This window comes from Budorcas taxicolor, chromosome 9 (genome assembly GCF_023091745.1).
Source record: "Budorcas taxicolor isolate Tak-1 chromosome 9, Takin1.1, whole genome shotgun sequence".
Taxonomy (NCBI): Eukaryota; Metazoa; Chordata; class Mammalia; order Artiodactyla; family Bovidae; genus Budorcas; species Budorcas taxicolor.
Window position 1 is genome coordinate 8,498,630 of NC_068918.1, and position 27,643 is coordinate 8,526,272.

The following is a 27,643-nucleotide window of genomic DNA, read 5'->3' on the forward strand; positions in this document are numbered from 1 at the left end:
CATTCAGGCCCGGTCCTTACTGTAAGCAATGCAGCCTGTGCCTCCCTGCCCAGCCCCCACTTACTAGTGGAGGGTGCAGGCGTCTGTGCTGCTTCTCCACTGGGGAGTTACTGTTGGGCTCGTAATCTGTGGGGTTTAATTATTTATTTTTCCTCCCTGCTATGTTGTCCTCTGTACTTCCAAGGCTCGCCACAGACTCGGCAGTGAGAGTGTTTGCTGGTGTTTGGAAACTTCTCTCTTTTTAAGACTCCCTTCCTGGACAGAGCTCCATACTTACCTCTTTTGTCTCTTTTGTCTTTTATATTTTTTCCTACCTCCTTTTGACGACAATGGGCTGCTTTTCTGGGTGCCTGATGTCCTCTACTGGCATTCAGAAGTTTTTTTGTGGAATTTACTCAGCATTTAAATGTTCTTTTGATGAATTTGTGGGGAAGAAAGTGGTCTCCCCATCCTATTCCTCCGCCGTCTTAGCCGTAATTCTGATTCTGTCTTTTAGCAGAGTGAGATATTCTGCTTATATTCACAGCTTACTGAAAGTTAATTTTTTGATTATATGTAAACAAATCTGATTATATGTAAACAAAAGCTGAAAGCTTTTGTATTAAAACTTCTTAAGATTTGGGAATAAACTCTATATTAGCCGGATGTTGTCTGTTATCTCTTAAAGCACACTGCTAGGCATTATCCCCAAAATAAACTAGTCTAATAATGAACTGGCATCATAAGGAGCCAGAACCTTTACTTAGTCTATGTTAAGAGCCAGAAAGAGATTATGTTCATATCTCTTACTCGCCAGATTTTAATTCTGTTGAACACATGATGTCTGTAATAGAATAGTATTATTGTGCTGGTGAGGTACAAAAGCAAAGGCAGTGCCAGTTAACTGAGACAACCAGCTATTTCTGCCTAATAGGTCAATTATGAGTACTCTACTTTGGGAAAGCTAATTTTCAGCTAACTCAGATGTCAGCGAGGCTTTTGCCTAAAGATTTTTACTTTTTAGATAAAGAGTAGGTAAAACAGTGAAGTGATTTTTTTCACCCTTCTCCTGTGTTCCTTGAAGATTCATTTAATCCTTGCCTATACATTCAGTTCCTCGCCACAGTCTAACAATCCCAGAAGGGAGAATTAGAAGAAATTCTACATGGGCAGTTCATCATTAGTAAGCCTCATTGTGAATCCCTTATATATTTGTTACCTTTTAATCCTTTCAGTGGGTGAAGGACTACCCTAAAATAAAAACCTATCTGGGTCTCCTATGCTTCCATTCACTAATATGATCTCCTATGCTTTTATTCATTCATGCATGCATTCATCCACTGGACAGGGAGTTATCGAGCAACTGTGTTCATCCAGGACTGTCCCTTGCTGCTAACGACAAAGCAGGGAATAAGGCAAGAGCATTATCCTCACTACATTTGCATTGAAATAGGAGGGGCAAATGCAAGTGGACAGAAACATTGAACAATAAAATCAAGTAAATGATCAAGATTGAGAAACAACATTAAAAAATAAGCAATGTAACTCAAAAAAGATTGAGGAAGACCTATTTCGAAAGGTGACATTTGAGCTCATATCTGAATGGCAAAAAGTATTGGCCATAATATCCTTATAAAAGATGGTTCCTACTAAAAGCAACACTTTGAGCTAGAGACATAAAGGGAGAGATGAACTTGATAGACTGCAGAACAGAAATAAGGCAAAGTTTATCAACACGATTTGATTTCCTCCCTGCTAGAGGCTGCCTATTGCCTTCTGGTGGACACCTCAGAAGCTATAATTTATTTTAAGTTCAGATTGACCCCTAGGTTTCCAGATTGGAGTACTATCCACAGCCCTCCTTTTTCTCATGATGCCTTCTGCCGCTATCAGCATAATCCTTACAATGCTAATTCTGATCAATTGATATATCTAGCTCCATCACTGTGAAATCCTTGATCTTTAATGGAAAATTCTGTATTATTCTCGCTATGCTTTAGAACTCAGTTGTATTTGAAACACATTATATACTAAAGAAAATCTTACATATTATTTTGTATTACAATCTATTGATATCAATGGCAAATAATACTAGAAAAACACAGAGGAAGAGTGGGTAGCACCAGAAAATGTAACTTAGACAAATGAGATTATAAATTTTCTGCAAAAAACGTTTGTATTACAAACTCTACCCATCTGTTAAGTACATCTGGATTGCAGTAACTATGAGACATTGACCAAGGGTAACTGAAAATACTACATCTGGGAAAGCACTCATGTAAACACAATGAACATTTTGTAAGGTATAGCTAACTTTATAAAGTACTTCTTGGTCCAGGACAGTCTTGGAACTCTTTGCAGAAATATTATTACAATATCTAGGAGAAAAAGTTAAAAGACAATAAAATATATAAAAAACATGTCTGTTTAAGGATGTTATTTACAAAAATACAGCAGTTATCTGAAAAAGGGACAGCTCCTTTTACTGAGGAAGGTGAAGTGGGATCTGCCTCTGATGGATTTATCTATTGGCTAATTGACTTCAGCTAAAATTTCTCAAAATGGTTAATTTATTTTGTTTATATCACAGGCTGACTTTTACCATTTACTTGAATAAATGGTTTCCTTTAGCAAAACATCATTTGTTAAAACTGTATCCTCTCCAAATGGTTTTCACAGTTGTCACAGCACCATGCTTCCATATCCTCTGATATTTTCTCCAATACTGCCAATTATTGCCAATATTTTGAAACTATTCTCATTCTGAAATCAAATAATGATGAATATTTCCCTTCAACTAAAACACACAAAACAAAGTGTACAAATGAAATAAATTGGCTTTAAAAAATACGTCTATTTAAGTACTCTAGGCTGAGGGAAAGAAATGCAGATCATGTCAGAAAACTAGATGTTATAGCCAAATCAATCATGGATAACATTATATAAGCTTGAGAATACACTATCAAGTATGTTTACTTCAATCCACAATAAAATACAATATATTTTACATGTTTCAGATCTATTTTGCAGCATAATTTGGGGCATTAACAAAGGATTAAAATTACTATTGTATTTAGTAAGGTACATATAATAACAGCTAATGAAGATGGACTGCTTACAATAAGCTATGTACTTTGATAAGAGTTTTTGCATGTGTTACTTCATAAGCAAACATAATAGACAAGGTACTTTTGTTATCTCTAAAATTCACAAACAAGGATGCTGCAGTTTAAAGTCTGTTATTAACTTGCCCAAGGTCATGGAGCTAGTAAGAAGCTGAGCCAAAATTTCAGTCCAGTGTGATTGATGAAAGAGCATGCCCTTAACTGTTCGTGATTATACTAAATTTCCCCTGGCTTCATACCCTTTTATCTAATTTCCCATATAACACATTGCCCATATTTGCAGGAGAGTTTATATGATTTGAGGGTATAGAAAGTAGCCAAAAAACAGAATGCATTTCTGGGTGTAGCTAACTAATCTCTTCAGAAATCAAAAATGCAGCACCCTCTTGCTACCTAAGCCTCCTGGCCTTGACAATAGGAACAGATGGCATGCCTGAGACTACACAGTAGCACATAAACATTCTGGCAGAGAATAAATGAGAACATATGAGTGAAAGCAGCATCACCACCACTTGAGGACCAAGTCTATTCTTTTTTCATTTTTCTAACAATTTATTAGCTACATGAAGACATTATGAATGATACTTTCTGAAGATTTGGCAGATTTTGGCCATAAACACCTTCATAAAGGAATGTGTATTTAGACAGATTTGATGAGAACTTGTTTGATGGACCAAGCACTTGTTATGTGACTTGGCTTTTTATACAGTTTATGAAGTGTACAAAGCACTGAGATAGAGTAAGGAGAAAGAATGTAAACCCTTCCTCTCTGGAAATACAGAAAATATATCAATATGTTTCTTTGCTAAGGATCAGACATATTCATCCTTTACATGAATATCCATTGGATTATATATCCAATGGATATATATATATATATATATATATATATATATATATGCCAACACTAAAATACAAAGGGCTTCCCTGGTGGCTGCAATGCAGGGGACACAGGAGACATGGATTCAATCCCTGGGTCAAGAAGATCCCCTGGAGGAGGAAATGGCAACCCAGTCCTGCATTTTTGCCAGAAAAACCCAAAAACAGAAATCGAAAGGATCTCTTTAGAAATGCCTAGTTCAAGATCTTGTTCTCTTCTACATTCCACAGCAACCAGTTAATATAAAAGCGGTACTCATTTCCAACTGAAAGTGAAAGTCACTCAGTTGTATCTGACTCTTTGCAATTCCATAGACTGTATAATCCATGAAAATCTCTAGGCCAGAATACTGGAGTAGGTAGCCTTTCCCTTCTCCAGGGTATCTTCCCAACCCAGGGATCGAACTCAGGTCTCCCGCATTGTAAGCGGATTGTTTACCAGCTGAGCCACAAGTGTGTCAGATTGCATTAATTCTTCTAGTTCCAGTAATGTGTTCAACGTGTTGGAGAAAGCTATATAAAAGTAAGTGATTTCTATACTGAAAGAACAAATAATAATACTTTATTTTTTCATATTTTATCCACCTTTTCTTTCTGCTCAGAACAAATGGTGTTATCCAGTTTATCAGAATCTACTTAATTGTACCTTAGTGTTATTTAAGTTTCTCAAGGCTCTTACATCTTTTTTGTAAAAAGAGGATCAAAACAAACGAGTCAAATTTCAATGAAGATTCTAAAATTTGCACTTCTTTTCCAAGAAGACTTAAAAAATGAACAAGGAGAGGGCAATGCTTAAGTACCTTGGAAGATCTACAGAACACCCACCCGCCTCTACAGTAATTAACTGACACTGTGGAATAATAGAGAGAATATGAATGAGACATATTAACTTCCTTTTCAGTTCTCTAGCATAAAACTTTCTATTACATGTAACTATATTTCAACTCGTTGCATATTTAAGATTTCATTTTATTACTTTAGGTTACTGAAATGTGCAAGACTATTATGCATATATTATTATAAAAATGTGTTGTGATATGATATGTTTTTTCATTTGAAAATTACTAATATATGAATTAAAGAAAATTGAAGCTAACATCCCAAACCAAAGCTCCTTGGACTGAATTATTTGGTTACTTGTTAATTTGAGGATCAAAACTCAAATCCAAAATACTGTCTTAACTTCACTAATATATTTACCTTCAGGCAATGGCACCCCACTCCAGTACTCTTGCCTGGAAAATCCCATGGATGGAGGAGCCTGGTGGGCTGCAGTCCATGGGATCGCGAAGAGTCGGACATGACTGAGCAACTTCACTTTCACTTTTCACTTTCATGCATTGGAGAAGCCAATGGCAACCCACTCCAGTGTTCTTGCCTGGAGAATCCCAGGGACGGCGGAGCCTGGTGGGCTGCCGTCTCCGGGGTCGCACAGAGTCGGACACGACTGAAGCGATTTAGCAGCAGTAGCAGCAATTTTACAAGAAAACATCTAATCATCTCAATAACATGAATTTAACTTAAAGCCAAGTAATCAAGACATGAAAATATCTTTCTAGAATTATATAACCATACGTTTTAGTAAGAGTGAAGATAACAGGACATGATAAATGTTTTCAAGAATACCTACTAAAATCAGTGCTAATATTAATTAATCAAAGTATTGCTAGTTTTACACTACTAAAAAAACTATCTTAAGAATTTCATACATGTGTCACATGTTCTTAAACAATATTCCTGTTTGGAATGGCTTCCCAGCTGGCAACAGTGGTAAAGAATCCACCTGCTAATGCAGGAGACACCAGGGATGTGGGTTCAATCCCTGGCTGAGGAAAATCCTGGTGAAGGAAATGGCAACTCACTCCAGTATTTTTGCCTGGAAAATTCCATGGACAGAGGAGTCTAATGGGCTACAGCCCATGGGATTGCAATGAGTCAGACATGCACACAAATACTTAAAAAGTAGCACTTTGAAATATGCTTGTAATCATGACTAGGTCATATCCCCAAATCACTCCCTAAATTTAGTGTAATTCTGATCAAATTCTCATTACATTAGAGTTGTCTCTGTGCAGTACATGTGATGGTTTTTGATAAATGTATTACTGTTATTTAGTCCCCAAGTCCTATCTCTGAGAGAAAAAAAGGGCTTCCCCACGTGGCACAAGTGGTAAAGAATTAGCCTGCAATGCAGGAGATGGCAGAGATGCGAGTTCCATCCCTGGGTCAGGAAGATCCCCTGGAGAAGGAAATAGCAACTGCTCCAGTATTCTTGCCTGGGAAATCTCTTGGACAGAGGAGCCTAGTGGGCTACAGTCCATGGGGTTGCAAAGAGTCAAACACGATTGAGCAAGCACACACCTACTATTATAGTACTATATCATACCAAATAGTTTTACAGTCCTAAAAATCTCGTGTGACACCTACCCTGCCCCGACAAATCCCTGGCAACCACTGATGTTTTCACTGTCTCCACAGGCTTGCCTTTACCACAGTGTCATATAGTTGGAATCATACAGTATATAACTTTCTCAGAGTAGATCCTTTTATTAGCAATATATATTTGAGATTCCTCGATGTCTTCTTCTTCAATTGATAGCTTATTTATTTTTATCACTGAATAATAGTTCACTATCTGGTTTTCTTATTCATTCACTTACTGAAGGATATCTTTTTCTCTTTTATGCAATGGGAATTATGAATAGAGATGCTATATCTATTCGTACACAGGTTTGTAGGTAGACAAGTTTTCAACTCATTTAGGTAAATACCAGGGAGTGACTGCAGGATCCTATGGTAAAAATATGATCACTTTAGTAAGAAAGCACCAAACTATCTTCCATAGTGACTGTACCAGCTTGTATTCCCAGCAACAGTGAGCTAAATTCCTGTTGCTCAACATCCTCACGAGCATTTAGTGTTATTAGTGTTTTAGGTTTTAGCCTTTTTAATAAGAGTATAGTAGCATCTCATTGTTGTTTTAATTTATGATTCTCTCATAACATATGGTGTTAAGCATCTTCTCATGTGCTCAGTTTCCCCTTATGTATCTTCTTTCATGAGATGTTTGTTCAGATCTCCCCACTCTTTAACTGTCCCTTTCAATAGTTTTTTTTTTTTTTTTTTCATTTTTTCTTTCAGTAGTTTGATATCCTTGGGTTTTGTTGCTTATGCACATTCAACTTAAGGTTAACTAAGTTTCCTGAATTTATAGATGTACTTTTCATCAAATTTAGGAATTTGGAAGGCACTGTTATTTCAAACTGAAAGAGGTCATGGCAACCCACTCCAGTATTCCTGCCTGGAGAACCCCTCCATAGGGTCACAAAGAGTCAGACATGACTGAGTGACTTAGCACAGCACATTATTTCAAATAATTTTCTCATTCCTTTCTCATTTAATTCAGAGACTCTAGTAATATACATTTCCATTTCTGAAACTGGCCTATAGGATTCTGAATATTTTTAAATTTGTCTCTGCCTTGGCAATGTTTTCATATGTCCTGAAATTTATTGACATTTTTGGTCATCACCAATCTGCTATTAGGTCCATCCAGATATTTATTTCAGATATGACATTTTCTGTTCTAGAATTTCCATTTGTTCCCCATTTAAAGTTTCTACTGATGATCTGAGATTTTCTCTCTCTCTCATTTATTAGGGGAAAATTTTCCTTCATACCCATGATCTTAGATGCAATAGCTACTTTAATAATCCTTGTCAGCTAATACTGCTGTATCATCCCAGATTTCATTGTCTTTTCTCCAGAAAATAAATAACAATTTCCTACTTCTTTTTATTTGGCAGGGTATATAGTAGATTTTATCCACAGTCTTGTGAGCTATGCATTATATTAATAGACACTCCAGACTTCGTTACATTTCTCCAAAGAAAAACTTTGTTCAGGGAGCTATCTTGTCTTAACTCAGATTCAAACTGGAAATAGTCTTGTCTGTAGTGAGTGGTTATTGAAATTTTACCCAGATCTTTTAGTTTAACTGGGCTGCTTGAAATATTTCTAGTATCTGTGAGGTTCATGGGTCATACAGATATCTGTGTAGAGACTACACAAATAATTTGGGTCTTCTCTTTTTGTCTCCCTCCCTTCCATTATTTCTACCCTCATTTTTCAGTTGCAGTAATTGTCTGAAAGTCTATCCTCTGAACAAGAAAGGGTTTTTTGTTGTTGTTGTTGTTGTTGTTGTTTAATGCCCTTTAGACCTGTCTTGGTCTAAAAGTCATAAGCTCACATGGTACAGTTTCCTTCTTCCCATGTGGAACCCAACAAGTATCTGCTTGCTTTTGGCCACTTACCAGTGTCCCAAAATTGTTACTTTTTATATTGTGTCCAGAGTTCAAAGTTGTTATCTGTAGGAGACTAGGAGACTTGGTCCAATAGGAGTTATTTTGCCTTTATAGGAAATTGAAAACTTTGAAGCAAGATTTTTAGTACCAGAAAAGCACCAAAAAACAAAGGAAGAATTATTTCCAAGAATGTTTATGTGATTAAAAGTTATAAACAGCCCCAAACTATATCCACTGCAGCTACTATTCTCATAACTGACTAGAAGCACCCCCAATCCAATCCACCCCCAATTGTAGTAAGGACTCAACAACTCAATTGTTTCCAGGAATATCTCTAAGGACTCCAGACCTCTTATTTTATTTTTAAAAGCAATATCATATTATAATGTTTAATAACCATAAAAGCACCATTATATAAAACACTTAATACTTCACAAAACAGTCAGAAGAAACTGTTCGCAAACAAAAAATAAAGCACACATCCTACGTGATTTTATCTGTCATGGTCCCACACCAAATTAATCTGATTCTAATCTGTTAAGATTTAATTTAGATTCATACATTTGGCACTAGTATGAGAGTTGTAGTAGGATTTGGTCTTCAATCCACATAAAACAACAAGACTCCTCCTCTTAAGATGAGCATTATTCTTCCAAATCTCCATATAAGCTATATCCTGGGATGCTCCATCCTTTGTATTCCCTGAACTTTGGGACAGCCAATTGATCATATGCATGTTTACAGGCATACTTTAAAAACTGCTTAATTATTCCACTTAAAAATTGGTATTTTCTAAAGGCAGACTTGTTTTATTTACAGTCAAAAGTTTTTCAGATTTCACCCTGTTCAATAAAGTGATAAACTATCTGCGTAATAATGCAGGAGACTAAGTTTTGACCCCTGGGTCAGTAAGATCACCTGGAGAACGAAATAACCAGCTCCAGTATTCTTGCCTGGAAAATGCCTTTATGTAATGAAACTGATTTTCCTCAGCAATTGGTATAGCTATTAAGAAGGCTTTTAACAGACATTTCTAACAATGATATTTTGCTAAAATAAAGGATTAATTTCCCAGAATGTCTCCTTTGAAGGACAATATTCCTTAGTGTGTACGTTCTGGCATATTCAGTTTAAAGGAAAAACAATATCATCATTACAGCCACACAGCTCAGATTTTTGGATACATGGATGATCAAAGTAGCAATCACACTAAACTTTTTCCCGCCTCCTGCTTCTCCCTGACCTTTCTAATCTTCCTGATGCAGATGAATTTCCTGAAAAAAAAAAAAAAAGGATTGCTTCAGAAAATGTGGTACTGAAGCTTTATACTATAAACACTTCAGTTCATTAATGAACCTATGTGACTGTTCATGTTCTTGGATATGTTCTTAGGTTTCAGTTTCAAATTAATTCTTTACCCAGAGAAAGGGACTGTGTTTAATCAAATCAGCAGAATTCCCAGCATCAGATCCCTTTAACAAACGCTTGTTGAAGAGAAATTTAATGACCTCTACTCAAAAACTTTCAAGTTTGACTATTTACACTGGAATCAGAGCTCTGACTACAACTGAATGAAGAATAAATACCAGAAATTGAAGTAAAAACTGATTTTGGAGTATTATGGATGCTTGTAAGAGAGACTGTTAATAGCTATGGTGACAAGCACCCCTTCTTTTAAGGAACTCTCATTAGTGAAGCCACCATGCGGCCCTCGGTTTGGAAAGTCCGTCTTCAGAAGGACAGGCAAACCACATGTGTGTCTTGGTTTCTGTTGGCTCTGCTTGGTTTTGGGCATGCAGCACACTATAAAATCATATTGCTACTGTTCTTTCATTTACAGTATTTTCTCTCTTGGGACTCGATGAATGTGTCTGGCCTAATAACTAACAACATCCATTTCCAGCCTGAAAATTATTTTGTTGGATCTGAAATGCATTGACTGCCTAGAGATTCATTTGGCATCATCAGTAATAATGTGGGATATGCTGTTCCTCACTGCTTTTCTTGTTCTGGTTCCATTAATGAGCTTCCTCCAGGAAGTCAGGATTGAACTCAAAGACATTATCTTCCCTGAAAAAAGAAAATCTGTGCCAAAAATCAGAGCCCTGGAAAAGTCCTGCTGCAATTGTCTAGCCAGTGCAGTTTTCCCAGAACCATGAGGAGGAGCTAAAGATGTTTCTGAAAGCTGTGGTGTCCTGAGGTGCCCTACAGGTGGAGGTTGGGGGGAGAGGGGAGTGTTTGTGGCCTCTCGTCCATAGAGTGGGGACTGGTTGCAAGAGTGTTGTGTTCCTTTTCCTTGAGACCCAGACCTCTTATTTTAGCACACACCTGTTCATTTCCAGAAGAAAAGAAGACCAAGTCCACTTTATAAAATGCTATTTTATAAAATGCTAAATGGAAGAAAAATATAAACCTGAACTGTTTGGAAGAGAAGCAGTAAAATGCTTGACAAAGTAGGCTTTTTTTAAAAAAAGATCAGGGAATGTAGAAACAAATTGGGGATGTTGTGTAATTGGTAGTTATTATTTAAACACATGGAGAAAGGAAATGGAGATTTAAAAGCTTTGGGGATTGTAAAAAGAAAAATATACATTTAAAAATAAACAATGCATTTTGAATGATGAGAGTACAGTAATTTACTTCATTTTAATATAAGGGGAAACACTAGAACAAAAAATAAATTTCCTTTGTAGGGACAAAATACACATGACACATTCACCATGGCTTTGTACTCAGGTCAGACTCAATTTATCGTCCAACTATTATATAAAAGTAGAGTAGCTATTTAACGGAGAAATGGGAAATGACATCCATCTGTCTCTTGCTTGCGGTTTTTAACTAATATCTGTTATCCTCAAAAGGCCAAGATGAAATGGTCTTGGCTAGAGGTTTTCAAAATATGGGCAGCAAAGAATTCTTCCTTCAGGTTAAATCTTATTCCAAAGATCCAAATTTAGAATGGCTAAAATTATTGATCTGTCAGTTAAAGATGGTGTACAAGCCACTGGCCATAGTCCTATATCCCTCTCTCCACATATTCAACAACTGCTGAGTGTCCCCCAACACCCAGTATCAATTAAGCCTCAGTGTGACTCTGCACAGTCATTCATAAAGGGTAATTGAGATGTAGGTACAACATGGAAGAAGAGATTGCTGCCTCAAGGCTTTACAAAGATATGTACTGATGGTACCTCCCCCTTCTGTTTTTAAAGGTGTTTATAGAAAAGTTATGATCAACCTAGATAGCATATTGAAAAGCAGAAACATTACTTTACCAACTAAGGTCCATCTAGTCAAGGCTATGGTTTTTCCTGTGGTCATGTATGGATGTGAGAGTTGGACTGTGAAGAAGGCTGAATGCTGAAGAATTGATGCGTTGAACTGTGGTGTTGGAGAAGACTCTTGAGAGTCCCTTGGACTGCAAGGAGATCCAACCAGTCCATTCTGAAGGAGATCAGCCCTGGGATTTCTTTGGAAGGAATGATGCTAAAGCTGAAGCTCCAGGACTCTGGCCACCTCAAGAGAAGAGTTGACTCATTGGAAAAGACTCTGATGCTGGGAGAGATTGGGGGCAGGAGGAGAAGGGGACGACAGAGGATGAGATGGCTGGATGGCATCACTGACTCGATGGACATGACTTTGGATAAACTCCAGGAGTTGGTGATGGACAGGGAAGCCTGCATGCTGCGATTCATGGGGTCGCAAAGAGTCGGACACGACTGAGTGACTGAACTGAATAGATGGGGAAAAAGTGGAAACAGTGTTAGACTTTATTTTGGGGGGCTCCAAAATCACTGCATATGGTGACTGCAGCCATGAAATTAAAAACCGCTTACTCCTTGGAAGGAAAGTTATGACCAACCTAGATAGCATATTCGAAAGCAGAGACATTACATTGCCAACTAAGGTCCGTCTAGTCAAGGCTATGGTTTTTCCAGTGGTCATATATGGATGTGAGAGTTGGACTGTGAAGAAAGCTGAGTGCCAAAGAATTGATGCTTTGGAACTGTGGTGTTGGAGAAGACTCTTGAGAGTCCCTTGGACTGCAAGGAGATCCAACCAGTCCATTCTGAAGGAGATCAGCCCTGGGATTTCTTTGGAGGGAATGATGCTGAAGCTGAAACTCCAGTACTTTGGCTACCTCATGCGAAGAGTTGACTCATTGGAAAAGACTCTGATGCTGGGAGGGATTGGGGGTAGGAGGAGAAGGGGACGACAGAGGATGAGACGGCTGGATGGCATCACCGACTCGATGGACGTGAGTCTGAGTGAATTCCGGGAGTTGTTGATGGACAGGAAGCCCTGGCATGCTGTGATTCATGGGGTCGCAAAGAGTTGAACACGACTGAGCAACTGAACTAACTAACTAACTAACTAACGCAAAATATATCTTTATGAATCCATGATCTCATAATTTGTCTATTGAAATCATATAATTAATATCTACTTTACTATGTGCCAAACTCTAGCCACATACTCTTTATACAAGATTTATGAACCTACATGATAAGTATTTCTATTTCTAATTGAAGATTCATAAATGAAAGCTCAGGAAAGTTAAATCTTTTGCCTGAGTCAAAAAAAAATGAAATAAAGAAACAAAACCAGTGGCAGATCCCCTATGCCAAATTTGGACTCTCTGATATAACATGTTGCCTTCTAATGAAATTTTTCTAGAATAACATCTTATCATCTTTAAACATAAAAAATAATATTATCTAGCATATATTAATGAAAGGCAGAATTTTTTCCTCTTTTAAGCATTTGAGCAAAGTTATAAATAGATACTTGCAGTGTCTAAGTTGTTAACATAAAACATACATATTTAATTAGTTGATGTCTTCATGAGTGAGATTTTTCTTTTCCAATTAAGAATCACTGATGGAAATCCTGCTTAGATATTAACCAAGTGACAGAGGCAAAGGATAACACTTTTAGAGATAATTGATAAATCAATATTAAGAGTAGCTTGTTTGGCTATTTTGTTGACCTGTCAACCCACTGAACAGAATTTTAAATCTTTTCTGTGTATTATGACTGTCTAAAAGAAATTTTGGATTTTCTTCATTCCAGTTTAAAATTACATTTAATTAATTCTGTTATGATAGCACTTAAATGACAGAATCACATTAATATGATTTCCAGTTTATCCTTTGGAATTCAAATATGATTGATTTCTTAGTAATGAGATGAAAAATAATATTAGTATTAGGCAAGTTTATTAAAAGCTTCTCGATCTTATAATAATTTACCCCAGGGTAAGATGCTAGTGGAGCATAGAGAACAGAATTGTACACATTAAATCATGGACACGATTGAAGAAAGATCTTGTTCTAATAACAGAATCTTGAGCTACAGATTTTTATCCTGATTTTCTCCAAAAGATCTAAAAGACATTTACAAGAGCACTCATTCACCCAAAATAGAAAAACCCATATATTTCATGGTCAATTTGGATTATCCCTATCTCTATGCTAATATCTCTAGGAAGATAGAACACTTTAATCCATTGGTCAAAGGGGTAACTTACTGAAATCATCTGATGAATGAGGACTATATTAAGTGTGTTTATGTGTCCCATTGGCTGTGTGACTAAACAAGTAGTTGTTACTCTGGCCCCTGAATTAAGATGAGAATAAATAAAATCAGCAACTGAGAGAGTTTCATAATTCTCTGTCCTGTGGTTAACATGGTTGAAAGAGCCAAGTGGACAATTATGATCCTCAGTTCTCCTATTAGGATTCTCCAGCTGAACAGAAGATGATAGATACATGCATACATCCAGAAATAAGATTTATTATAGTAATTGACTCACATGTGGAGACTGAGAAGTCCTACAGTATCCTGTTTATAAGCCGGAGAACAAGGAAAGTTGATGGTATACTCAATATAAGCCTGAAGGCCTGAGAACTGGGGGGAACAATAGAATAATTTCTGAAGTCCTAAGTCCCAGAAGGGTTTCCATGCTGGCTCAGTGGTAAGGAATTTGCCTGGGAATGCAGAAAACACAAGAGACACAGGTTGGATCCCTGGGTTGGAAAGATCTCCTGGACTAGGAAAAAGCAACTCACTCCAGCATTCCTTCCTGAAAATTCCATGGACCAAGGAGCCTGGTGGGCTATAGTCCGTGGAGTCACAAAGAGCTGAACACGACTGAGCACACAGAGAGACACACAAATCCCAAGAACCAGCAGTTTTGATGTCTGAGAACAGGAAAAGACTGATATATCTGTTCAAGAAGAGAAGAAATTTACCCTTTCTTCAAATTTTATTTATTTCAGTCTTCAGTGGGTTGTCTGATGCCTACCCACACTGGTAAGGGTGGATTTTCTTTACTTAGTCTACTCAGTCAGAAGCTAATCTCTTCCAGAAACACCCTCACAGAAAAAAACACCCTTACATACCCAGAAAAAGTATCTTACCAGGTATCAGAGTATCCTGTTCCCAGTCAAGTTGATTCATAAAATTAACCATCACATATTTCATTCCAAAAAAGTAAAACAAATCACAATATCACATGTCTGGCTGAGTCCTGGAGATTAGTGCCACCAGTGAAGACAATATATATAGAAGTGATAATTCCAAACACATCATGAGTTAATGTACCTGTTGTCTTGAGCAGAAGATAGGTAGATCTTAGAGAATGAGTGCATTGTCATAAATTCAACTACTTAGCAATTCCACTTGCTGATGGTATTTCATATTATATGCATTATCATTTTGCATTTTATATATTTAAACATTTTGTATTTATAAACATGTATTATTTCTCCATCTCAAAGGTCAGTAAACACCAGTCTTTGTGTTAGTGTAGTAGGAGTAATATTATATCTTCATTAATTTGCTTTAGTGGCTCTTTACCTCTCAAATCCTTTTATCTTCTTCTCAAATCTGTATGAGGCTTAGCAACCTTGATTACATAAGTCTGATAGAACCTGGTAAATAGAAAACAGCAGGTCTGCAAGATGACATGGTAAGTTCCTATTGCCAGAAGGTGGGAAATGATTCTGATTAAAAGTCAGGATCCTGATACCTCAGTAATGTTCTGGGGAATTTAGAAGCCTGGAAAATTCAGGATATTCCTTCTAAAATGAATATAGTTTGAAGAACATCATATGCTTTACCACTAAGAATGAGACACCACATATGATACATCCTTTTGTATTTTGCAGGAAAATATAATTGTCTAGGGTGTGCTGCTCTGGTTCATTTATTAAGTAGCTCAAAATTCTACTATTAAGAGAAAAATAAAAAACAGTAGATATTTTAACTGATTTGGGCTGTATGACTATATATACTTTTTTTTTTAACTGGGACCTTATGACTATGAAATTCAGCATTATTCATAGTACCTGTGGCATACCTGGAAGTTATGTGGCATTTGTAATGAGACATGACATGGAGAATTCTATGTTTTTGCATAAAGCCAGGTTACAAGTAATTCCCAAGTAATTATTTTCCCTTAGAGAAATAATTATTGGCTTGCTGCTGAGCCCTGTAGAGATTGAATGCCTGATTATAGAGCTAGGTACCACAGCAATTTGAGCTGCCCATCATGAACTGGGAGTTATCAACTGTTACAAAGCAGAAAAATCAGGCATGTTCCTTGAACTAAATCACAAAATGTTATTGTGGGCAGTATCTGAAAACACAAGCGTGTCACTTTCACGAGCAGTTCACGCTCCCACTGTGTCCACTGCTCCCTCAAACCACAACTGCTGATAGAGGGACACTCTGTCAGTAAGAGCCAAATGATTTCCTGAAGACCTTACATAGCACTCTGGCAACAGGAATTCAAGAGTTGAGGAACTTCAGCTCCACTCACAAGCTGAATTATATGGCATCTAATTATTTTAGCAAAAGATAAGATGGCTAGAAAAGACAAAGATGAGATTTACATGAGAAAGTGGTGAATAATGGTTTGGACAGAAAAGAACTTGGAAAAATTGGTATCAGGAGTGGGTTTCTAGGATGTTTTGGAAAGAAGCATGTGCATGGAACTTTTGGGATGGATTCAGAGTGCAAGGATATACCCTGTGAATGTTTACCGAAAGGCTCCCAGTGCAATGGGAACTCTGAATACTCTGGATTCAAGGATTCCATGACCTTGATGGCAAGGTCAGAGACAGTGTAACAACAAATATTTCCCCACTCCATGGCCCCACTGGGTCCCCTTTCTGCTGAGTATCCAATTTTCCGGCACCAGTAAAAGAAAGTAAAATTATTACTTCCTAGGGAGCTAGCTAGCTATCCGATTGTGGACTGAACATTAGACCTTTTCCATCATGAAAGGAAGAATAATTTTCCCTAACTGGACCAAATATTTACTCTGGATTAGCTTTTCCTTCCATTTGTGACATGCTTCTCCCATCAGTCCCACCTCTGGGTTTGCTGAATGCCTTATGCACAGCGTTGCAGCTGATCAAAGAGCTAATTTCATGCAGAAAAATTAATTAACTAATTAAGCTTAATACTCATGGAATTTACTGCTAACTGTGTACCTTATCACCCCCAGTCAGCTGACCTTACAGAAAGTTGAAGCTGTCTGAATGGAAATAAGATAGAAGATAACATCTGATAAAATCAGGGTGCTGTCCTATGTGTATATTCCCTGGACCAGACCTGGAATATAAAAAACAAAGAATAGAAGCAGGTTGTATACCTCTCACTCTCATACCTAGTGAATCCCTCAAAGTTAGTGGTTTCATTTATGGCTTTATGTCCAACTCTCTTGTCTTAGAATCCCCCCAGGAGAGTTTATAACACACAGGTAAGTTCTTCTATCAGGGGACTCTACAATAGTTTCAATGAAGTGGGGCTGTTGCTTCCATTTGTCCAGCTCAAGCTCTTCTTATTGTAAAACAAAGATGCAAAATACAGGGTTATTGATCTCTTCAAGGGAAAAAAAAGTCTGCTTGAAGTAAGGCTGTAATATTTTTTAAATCCAAAGTCTTACCTATATTCCTCCTAATCTAACAGTAAAACTTATTGGAAGACTCCAGAAAGTTCAGAAAGACCACAGAAACATCATAGAGATAAGACCACCAATTAATTCTCTTCCCCAGAAATTGTTGTTTGATTCACCTCATCATGAAAACAATCTCAGTCACCTGAAATACTGGCTCAGAGCAAATGAAATATGTAATGATTCATAGGGTCAGAAATCATAAATACTAGTGATGGCCTTGTGACAACTGTACATGCATAATGTCTTCATCTGGGTGCCCTAGAAATATAACTTAAGGAAAACTTCATGTGCTAATATTTTGGGATTGATGTTCAATTCAATGATGCAATAGTGAACTGTACAAACATTTTGAGGCAAATTTCATTGTGTAGGTATATATTTTAAATTTGTTCAGTTGTGATATACTCTAATTCTTTTGTCTTCTCTTGTTTCTCAAGGGTTTAATTATTTGAATACAGAATATAAAACACAGCAAAAATTCAGCTGCATTACCGCTAGTGTTGCTCAAAGGCATATTTCTACTGTCTTCCTCAATATTTCATCAAAATATCCCTGACTCCATTTTATAGAATATTTTATTTACACTCTGCTGTGGCTGCTTTTTCATTTTTTTAATACACTTTTTCTTTATTTTTAAGACAATTTATTTAAAAATAACTCGCTTTTCAAATTCATTTCATAAAATAATGCTAATTTCTTTTTTAATATTATTTACAATTTCCCACCAAGGAAATTCCACTTTGGAATATCTTTACTCCAATTTTAAAGCAATCATGATATATAGATTTTTCCCTTGTAAGTTTAGCTTGTTGTTGTTCAGCCACTAAGTCGTGTCCAACTCTCTGTGACCCCTGGACTGCAGCACACCAGGCTTCCTTGTCCTTCACTATCTCCCAGAGTTTGCTCACTCATGTCCATTGAGTCAGTGATGCCATCTAACCACCTCAGATGCTTCACTGAAAGATATCTAAATTAGAAAGAGCAAAATAAGAATGATCCTTTCTTAATTAAAGCCAAAATGAGAGAACAAAAAATTACTGTAAGGCAACAGTAAGTTGCCTTAAGTAAGTACTGTAAGTGTGAAATGTGGTGTCTACAATTTAATTGTCAAAGATGTATATGAATTCAAGCTAGTCAGTAGATTGCACATGTAAATTCTCTTCCTACAAGCATTAGGGCAGGACAATCTAATAGTTAAAGGGAAAGGCACAATAGGTGGGCCCACTTATTTGTGTCATCTTGCCAATCTCTGCCATTGTACTTTTTTTCTTGATGATGAAATATTACCATTGTTGCATAAATTGTTTGTTTTGCTTTCCTCGGACATTTCCTAATAAACCATTAGCCTGCCTCAGATTTCTGAGTAATACCCCAAAATGAATAATAGACCATACTCTATCTGCATGGCCTTTTATGATTATTCTTTATTTTAGATGATGGCTGTTGTGTGCATTATTTTAAACTAGAGATGGAAGCAATGTGGAATAAATTAGTGAATATTCCTTTTCTACTAAAACAGCTTTTAATTAAACAAATATTTACTACGATTCTGCCTTTGCTTTCCAATATTTTAAGTGTCAAAGGTAATAAATTTTATTCTTCGGTTGTCTTTCCACAACTTATATGTCTTTTCACATATAAGAAGTGGAAGATCTTGTAATAAAGGAAAAAAAATTAAGGAAGAAATTTCCATTTATTAATCCCCTAAATTAAATCAATGCCAAACCTTCTCCCTTGTGAGTTTAAGGACATAATATGTACCTTGCTGGTATCCTTTATCATCAACCCAAGATACTTTTGGGTGTAAAATGGAATGCTTTAATAATTACTCTAGGAAAACCAGGACTATCCCAGGCAAAGCAGGAAATAGTTACCCCATAATATATTTTTTCTTCCAAAAACTTCATTTTGTTCACCTTTTAAGAAATATTGGAAAAAATGGGAAAAAACTCATTCTACTATTCTTTCTCTTCCTAAATTTTTTCCCTTACATGGCATTGCAACAAAAATTCTTACTGTTCTGTTGTTGTTATTCATGGACCACTTCTTTAACATATTTGAAATGCATAAAATATATAGAATTATAAAATAAAACTGTTTTTATTTTGAGATGCAGGAACTAAAATATTATTAGAAAATGAATTTGTGGTGTAGTGATGTATACACTGTTTTATAAACGCATTCAATTACGAGATAGAGCAGGTAGTTTAACATAGTTATAACAGTATTTTGAGTTTTATGTTACAAAAATACTTATAATTTCTTCTGGTAACAAAATCATAGATACCACTAATATTACTCAAATATGTTGCCTAGGTAATAAAGGAAGAGACCTAAATTTCAATTAGGTATTAATGACTATAAACATGCATTTCCTCCCTTCCAAATTAGAGGATCTCTTAAATAATCTAACACAAGTTAAGGATACTTGGCTTAGAAAGCCAATATAGTAAACTATTTTCCCAGTTGGGTCCTTATAATTATTATGGCCTTACAAATTAACTTTCCTAGACGTTGTGTCTTTACTTTTTAAATCACAGGAAAAAAGTAAAAGTTATGCAGACATGAGTTTTACATAACATTTTACTAAGATATTGTATTTATAGCAGTGTTCAAGAGCAATATGATTCTGAAAATAAATTATGTGACATCTTCCATTTATAGATTATACCCCTCATTTACCAAACTGCAATAAAGTGGATGTTATTTTTTGTTTAATCTTTTTTTTCTTTTTTTTCCTTATTGAGCTACAACTATTATATAAGTGGTTAACAATAGGACTCAGATCTGTATCAATCAGGTTTCTAATTTTTTATAGTATTGCACATTTTTCTGAATTTAAATGACACAATGCTTTGCTTTTAGTGAAACTTCATTGTTTATGTCAAATGGTAGTGAACTATTAATACAATGGGTCAACTATGGTTGCATTTCAAATAAAAGTACCCTTGGTACTTCTAGATGGAGTTATTTAAGATCAGAGCTGCTCATCCTTATTTTCAGAAATGTATTCAGTGCAATTAAAGCATGAAATTAAATCACACTTGTTCCTTGGAAGAAAAGTTATGACAAACTTAGACAGCATATTAAAAAGCAGAGACATCACTTTGCTGACAAAGATACTTATAGTCAGACCTATAGTTTTTCCAGTAGTCATGTATGGATGTGAGAGTTGGACCATAAAGAAAGCTGAGCATGAAAAAATTGATGCTTTCAAACTGTCTTGCTGGAGAAGACTCTTGAGTGTCCCTGGGACAGCAAGGAGATCAAACAAGTCAATCCTAAAAGAAATCAACCCTGAATATCAATTGGAAGGACTGATGCTGAAGCTGAAGCTCCAGTACTCTGGTCACCTGATGCCAAAAAGCAGATCTTTGGAAAATACCCTGATGCTGGGAAAGATTGAAAACATGAGGAGAAGGGAATGACAGAGGATGAGATGGTTGGATGGCATCACCAACTCAATAGACATGAATCTGAGGAAACTCCAGGAGATGGTGAAAAACAGGGAAGCCTAGTATGCTGCAGTTTATAGAGTTGCAAACAGTCAGGCATGTGTTTGCAACTGAACAACAACAACAAAGGATGAATAAATTCTGTTCATCTAATAAATTTGCAGTATTTTTTATACCATCTTAAACATCTTCAACCTATCAGCTTTTTAATAAGCAAATGATCCACATTTCAGTTTATATACTATAATGAAAGAAAAAGCAGTTAAACTGAATACTCTTTGCCTAAATAGACATGGAGAATGGGATAAGGGAAGGCTGAAGCAGCTCTATAAATGATAAAGCAAACAAGGTGTGATACCTATGATATTATTTGGTTTAAAATGTTCTCTTTCAAATTACTTTTAACATATGCTAAGTACATAGAAAAGGCAAAGAAAGAAAGAAAGGCAACAATAATACTCTCATAATATTTCTCAAAGTCCTAGAATAAGTTTCCTCCATGGAGTCAGTGGAAAAAATTGAAAAACCCACTTTTGGCCAAAGTGCCCTATGTTGTTAGAAAGTGTGCTTTTTAACAGAAAGTAGAATGTGTGTCTTTTTACTTTGCTTTCTGACTGTTACTGGGTCATACAATAACCTTTGAGCATACAAAGTTTTAACCAACATGTTATTCTTGAGATTTTTTTTCTAAAGAATTTAGAGGGCCCTTCAACCTCTGCTGTCCCCAATCAGAAGCCCTCTTTTCCTGTTCAGTCTAGAGAATTGACTGGATAGCCAACACAGCTTCAATAAGGTCAGAGAAACAGTTGGAACTCAGGGACATCAGGAGCTCGGGGGCCAAACACCAATAGGACCACATTTTCATCTGTCTCCACTGCTTTCTGCTTGCCCTATTTCTTCTCTGAGACTAGCATCTTTTCTGAAGATCTGGAAACATAGGCCTTCACTCTTTCCATAGTTCATAACTCATATGATTGTCATTCTAACACATTTTATGCATCAAATATCAAAGATTATTATTTAACATTATCTTTTGACACAGTTCTACTCCAAAACTTTCTGTGGAAGGACTCAGGTTAGCCTTGCTTTGGGCAGGACCAACTGCTGTGCAAAGCAACTCTGACTATCCAGACAAAACACAGCAAATGGCACCCCCATTGGAAAGATACGTTTGGAGGGTACAAAGAAGAAATTGCCAAAAATAAAAAAGCCGCCCTTTTAAAGTGAGCAGTACTTTAAAAGATAGTACAGTACGTGCCCACTGTAAGATATGCAATGTAAGAATGATGATGTAACGGTGATAATTCAGAATGTTTTTAAAAGCAGGTTATACTATAGACTATCAAAAACTAGAAAGGACCTATTGTGTAGCTAAAGGAACTGTGCTCGTATCTTGTGATAAAATATAATGGACACAACAAAGGAAACTATAAGCAAGATGAAAAGACAGCCTTCTGAATGGGAGAAAATAATAGCAAATGAAGCAACTGACAAACAACTAATCTCAAAAATATACAAGCAACTTATGCAGCTCAATTCCAGAAAAATAAATGACCCAATCAAAAAATAGGCCAAAGAACTAAATAGACATTTCTCCAAAGAAGACATATGGATGGCTAACAAACACATGAAAAGATGCTCAACATCACTCATTATCAGAGAAATGCAAATCAAAACCACAATGAGGTACCACTTCACACCAGTCAGAATGTCTGTGATCCAAAAGTCTGCAAGCAATAAAATGCTGGAGAGGGTGTGGAGAAAAGGGAACCCTCCTACACTGTTGGTGGGAGTGCAAACTAGTACAGCCACTATGGAGATCAGTGAGGAGATTCCTTAAAAAACTGCAAATAGAACTGCCTTATGACCCAGCAATCCCACTGCTGGGCATACACACCGAGGAAACCAGAATTGAAAGAGACACATGTACCCCCAGTGTTCATCGCAGCACTGTTTATAATAGCCAGGACATGGAAACAACCTAGATGTCCATCAGCAGATGAATGGATAAGAAAGCTGTGGTACATATACACAATGGAGTTTTACTCGGCCGTTAAAAAGAATACATCTGAATCAGTTCTAATGAGATGGATGAAACTGGAGCCGATTATACAAAGTAAGCCAGAAAGAAAAACACCAATACAGTATACTAACACATATATATGGAATTTAGAAAGATGGCAATGACGACCCTGTATGCAAGACAGCAAAAGAGACACAGATGTGTAGAGCAGACTTTTGGACTCTGATGGAGAGGGAGAGGGTGGGATGATTTGGGTGAATGGCATTGAAACATGTATACTATCATGTAAGAAACGAATCACCAGTCTATGTCTGATGCAGGATACAGGATGTTTGGGGCTGGTACACGGGGATGACCCAAAGAGATGTTATGGGGAGGGAGGTGGGAGGGGGGTTCATGTTTGGGAACGCATGTACACCCGTGGTGGATTCATGTCAATGTATGGCAAAACCAATACAGTATTGTAAAGTAAAATAAAATAAAAATATAAATTTAAAAAAATAATAAAATAAAATACATTTAAAAAGGTACTAAAGTGCTTTAGAAAATAAAAAATAAAAAAAATAAACTGTAAATAAATGGTAAAAAATAAATAAATAAATAAATAAAATATAATGGAAAAGAATCTAATAGATACACACACACACACACACACACACACACACACACACACATATATATCTGGAGAAGAAAAGGGCAACCCACTCCAGTATTCTTGCCTGGGAAATCCCATGGACAGAGGAGCCTGGTGGGCTACAGTCTATGGGGTTGCAAAAGAATTGGACATGATTTAGTGACTAAACAAAAGCAACAACAACACAAGCGTATATGTAAAACTGAATCACTTTGCTATATATCTGAAACTAACACAACATTATAAATCAACTATATTTCAATATTTTTTTAAGTTAGAAAACTAAAGTGAGTTTACATTTTCATTTATATTGGCCCACATGCCATGAAAAGGAAGAGTTTATCATGATGTTTAAGAAAGATTACAACTAAATGAAAATGATTCAAATTATGTACTGTAAAAACTCATAGAAAGCAAATAAAATATTAATAGAAAGTTTTGTGAGAGTTCTTAAACTACAGCCCAAACAAGTGTGCATAATATGTGTGCAATATATGAAATACAAAGAATGCAAATAATATAGTAAACTTGGAAATTCATTTTAAAAAATTAAAGTTTTCTTCTCAAGCAGTCCCTATGTAAAAAGAATGGATGGCATATTAAGCCACAGGACAACATTAGTAATTTCCTGAAAAAGTAAATCATATGAACTATAATATTTCTCTACCATACAATAAACCAGAAACCAGAAACAATGGGATAATAAGCAATTAAAACTTAAGAAAAAACTGTTAAATGCTACTATATTACATAAAATTCAAAATTATGATTCCAGAATTTTACAAAGTAGCTAAAATTAGAATATCATGTTAGATCTTATGGGAGATGAAAACACCAAACTTAAAATCATTACAGTCAATATTTTAATTTTTAAACAGAAATAAAGCAAATATACTGAATGTTCAACTCTGAGAAAAACAAAACAAATTTATATAAAGGATAACATAATAAGAACCAAAGAGGAAATCAGTAAATTATAAAATGGAATACAAATATAAATGAATATAATAAATTATATTTATGAGAAGTTAGCAATAACCCCTGGCAATTCCAAATAAGAGAAAAGACAAACACAAGAAAATCAAATTAGGAATGAGATAAAAGATAAAATGACCTGCATAAGGAGACAGCTTTTGTAAGAGTGTATATGAAATTTATCCCTGTATTTCTCAAGGCACAATTTTCAGCTCTTCTATTTAAGAATTTCCTGGAATATTAAAGGTACAAAAGTTTAGGTCTATCAGAATTAGAGCTAATGGGTCAGAATATTTGGAGAAGGAGCCAGGAATCTCTATATCTATCAAGTCATACTTATTCACATAAAGTAAGAAAATTACTGCTCTCCTCTAAAAAATTTGTTTCTATTTGTCTATAAAATTGCATTACAAAAAATGAATAAATAATGGTTAAGACATGGAAATGCCTCAGGAATTATCTTCGTAAACCATCTGAGCAAAATGCCCTTAGAATGTGGTATAAGATGTTAATAAATATTATAAATAACTGCTCCAGAGCATTAAAAAGAAGACAGAAGTCAACACAGTTTAGTTACAAGATGGTTTCTGATATCAAAACAGGGTAAAAACAGTATACCAAGCTACCCTGACCAAGTTCATTTAGACTGTAACACAAGAATTCTAAATTGTTAAGAAATAAAATTCAAAAGCACATTAAAGGAATTAGCCACAACAAAAATGCGGGCCTTGAAAAAGAATTGATCATTTAATAAAATAATATCCTGTGCAGGATAAAAACAATAGAAAACATCATAAAAGAAAATATTATAAATTTAGCTACATAAGATGGAAAATAAATTAGGAAAAACATGAACCATAGCTGGGAATATAAGTGTAGTAAAGATGACAAAATGGTTTAGGGACTCAATAAATATGAAAATTTTAATAAAGAATTCAGGAAACACTGCAATTGAAATTTTGGTGTGGAAAAAAGCACAAAAATCCAGATGAAATATACAAATGAGACAATGATAATGTAGTATTCAAAGTATTACATATTTTTAAAAGATAATAAAGCTGTTAAAATATGAAAATCACCCTCCAGCTAGCAAAGATTATGAAGATGCTGACTGATAGTAATATAGTAATCTACCTCAAGCACAAGCTTGAAAGAAAGATTCTGAAAACAAACAAACAAATAAACATGTATTCATCATGGAAAAATTCTTTTATTAGGCACACCCATGTGAAACAAGCTCAGAAGGAGTCAACTAACCTGGGCACCCAGCGGAATCTGTTTTCAGGAATGGTGATGGTGGAGCTTTGGAGTCCTGTCGCAGCGTCATTGGAACTGCTAATGTGTCTGTACTGGGCTAAGTGACCTCCATGGGGTTTCCTTCCCGAGCAACCTCTGTGGTATAGTTAGGAGATTGTTCCTGTCTTCATTTTCTGAGATTAACTCTCAGACATTACTTTTTATCAGAGACAATCTTGAGTGAATTCTGTTTGTTGCAACTAGGAGCACAGATTGATTCAGAAGCTAGTACGATGAACATTGGGGTACTGCTGCTACTGCTGCTGCTGCTAAGTCACTTCAGTCGTGTCCGACTCTGTGCCACCCCAGAGACGGCAGCCCACCAGGCTCCCCTGTCCCTGGGATTCTCCAGGCAAGAACACTGGAGTGGGTTGCCATTTCCTTCTCCAACGCGTGAAAGTGAAAAGTGAAAGTGAAGTCGCTCAGTCGTGTCTGACCCTCAGCGACCCCATGGACTGCAGCCCACCAGGCTCCTCCGTCCATGGGATTTTCCAGGCAAGAGTACTGGAGTGGGGTGCACGTATCTCTTTCAATTCTGGTTTCCTCAGTGTGTATGGCCAGCAGTGGGATTGTTGGATTGTATGGCAGCTCTATTTCCAGTTTTTTAAGGAATCTCCATACATTTTAATCAGTTCTAATGAGGTGGATGAAACTGGAGCCTATTATACAGAGTGAAGTAAGCCAGAAAGAAAAACACCAATACAGTATATTAATGCACATATATGAAATTTAGAAAGATGGTAACGATGACCCTATATGTGAGACAGCAAAAGAGGCACAGATGTAAAGAACAGACTTTTGGACTCTGTGGGACAAGGCGAGGGTAGGATGATCTGAGAGAATAGCATTGAAACATTTATATTATCGTATATGAAACAGATCACCAGTCCAGGCTCAATGCATGAGACAGGGTGCTCAGGGCTGGTGCACTGGAATGACCCTGAGGGATGGGATGCGGAGGGAGGTGGGAGGGGGATTCAGGATGGGGGACACATGTACACCCGTGGCTGATGTCAATGTATGGCAAAAACCACTACAAAATATTAATTTAAATACAATTTAAAAATGAATTTTTAAGAAAAAAGCTAGTATGTGTTGCAGACAGCTGAACTTGGAGGAGAATATATCTAGAATTATTTTTCCTGTTTGGTTCTGAGGTGGTAAGATTATAACTTATACTATAAACTGTTAACACTCTCTGGCCCAACAGATGGCTCATTACTCTCACCTGTGGTCACCTGGCATTAAGTGCCCATTGATGGAAAGACTTTGAAGGACCCAGTATCCACTTCTATGAAGCACTATGATGACCATGAGGGCTGTGAGATGGACCGATGGCCTTTAAGTGCATTAGGATGCTCCAGAAATAAAATGACAAATTCAAAGTTCTATTTTTTTTCAGGCAATCAGAAAATCAGGAATTTTCTGTGATTGTGCTAAACAAATTTCTTATCGCTGGTAGCCACAGGGCTGAAAGTGCAATAAATAAAAGTTAACATGCAATCCTATGACTTTACAATTTATAACATCAGTTGAATTGTAACTTTGACAAATCTTTTATGTAAATGTTAAAAATGAATAATTTACCAAGAACTGGCATAAAGACTCATGGAAAGCTATACATGGTTTAAAGCAATAGCTCTCAACCTGAGATGTGGCCAGCCCCAGGGAGTTTCCATAAGCATTTGGAGGTGCTTTCACTGGTGGATGCTACTAGCATTTATCACTTGAGTATGAATGACTTTAAATGCCCCAAAACATGTGGGAAAACCCTGCACACACACAAAAAAAACAATTGTCTTGCCTAAAATATACTTAGCACTCCCACAACATTTGAATGGTAAGTACTCTTCAGCCTGACTGAGCCCCATTTGTCTACAAAACCATCCCCTGGTCTCCTGGCAGTTACAGTCGTTTAGTCTTGCTTGAAGACCACCCATAGACAACCCTACCAATATATTCACCTGAAAATGTGAAACAGAATTAAGTCTAGCTGCATTATCAG

The 27,643-nt window shown here is 36.3% G+C and overlaps 1 pseudogene; it reads right to left on the reverse strand.

Annotated features, from left to right (window-relative positions):
• Positions 1-9,930: 9,930 nt before the first annotated feature.
• Positions 9,931-25,669, reverse strand: LOC128053556 (NEDD4-binding protein 2-like 1; annotated as a pseudogene).
• Positions 25,670-27,643: the final 1,974 nt, after the last annotated feature.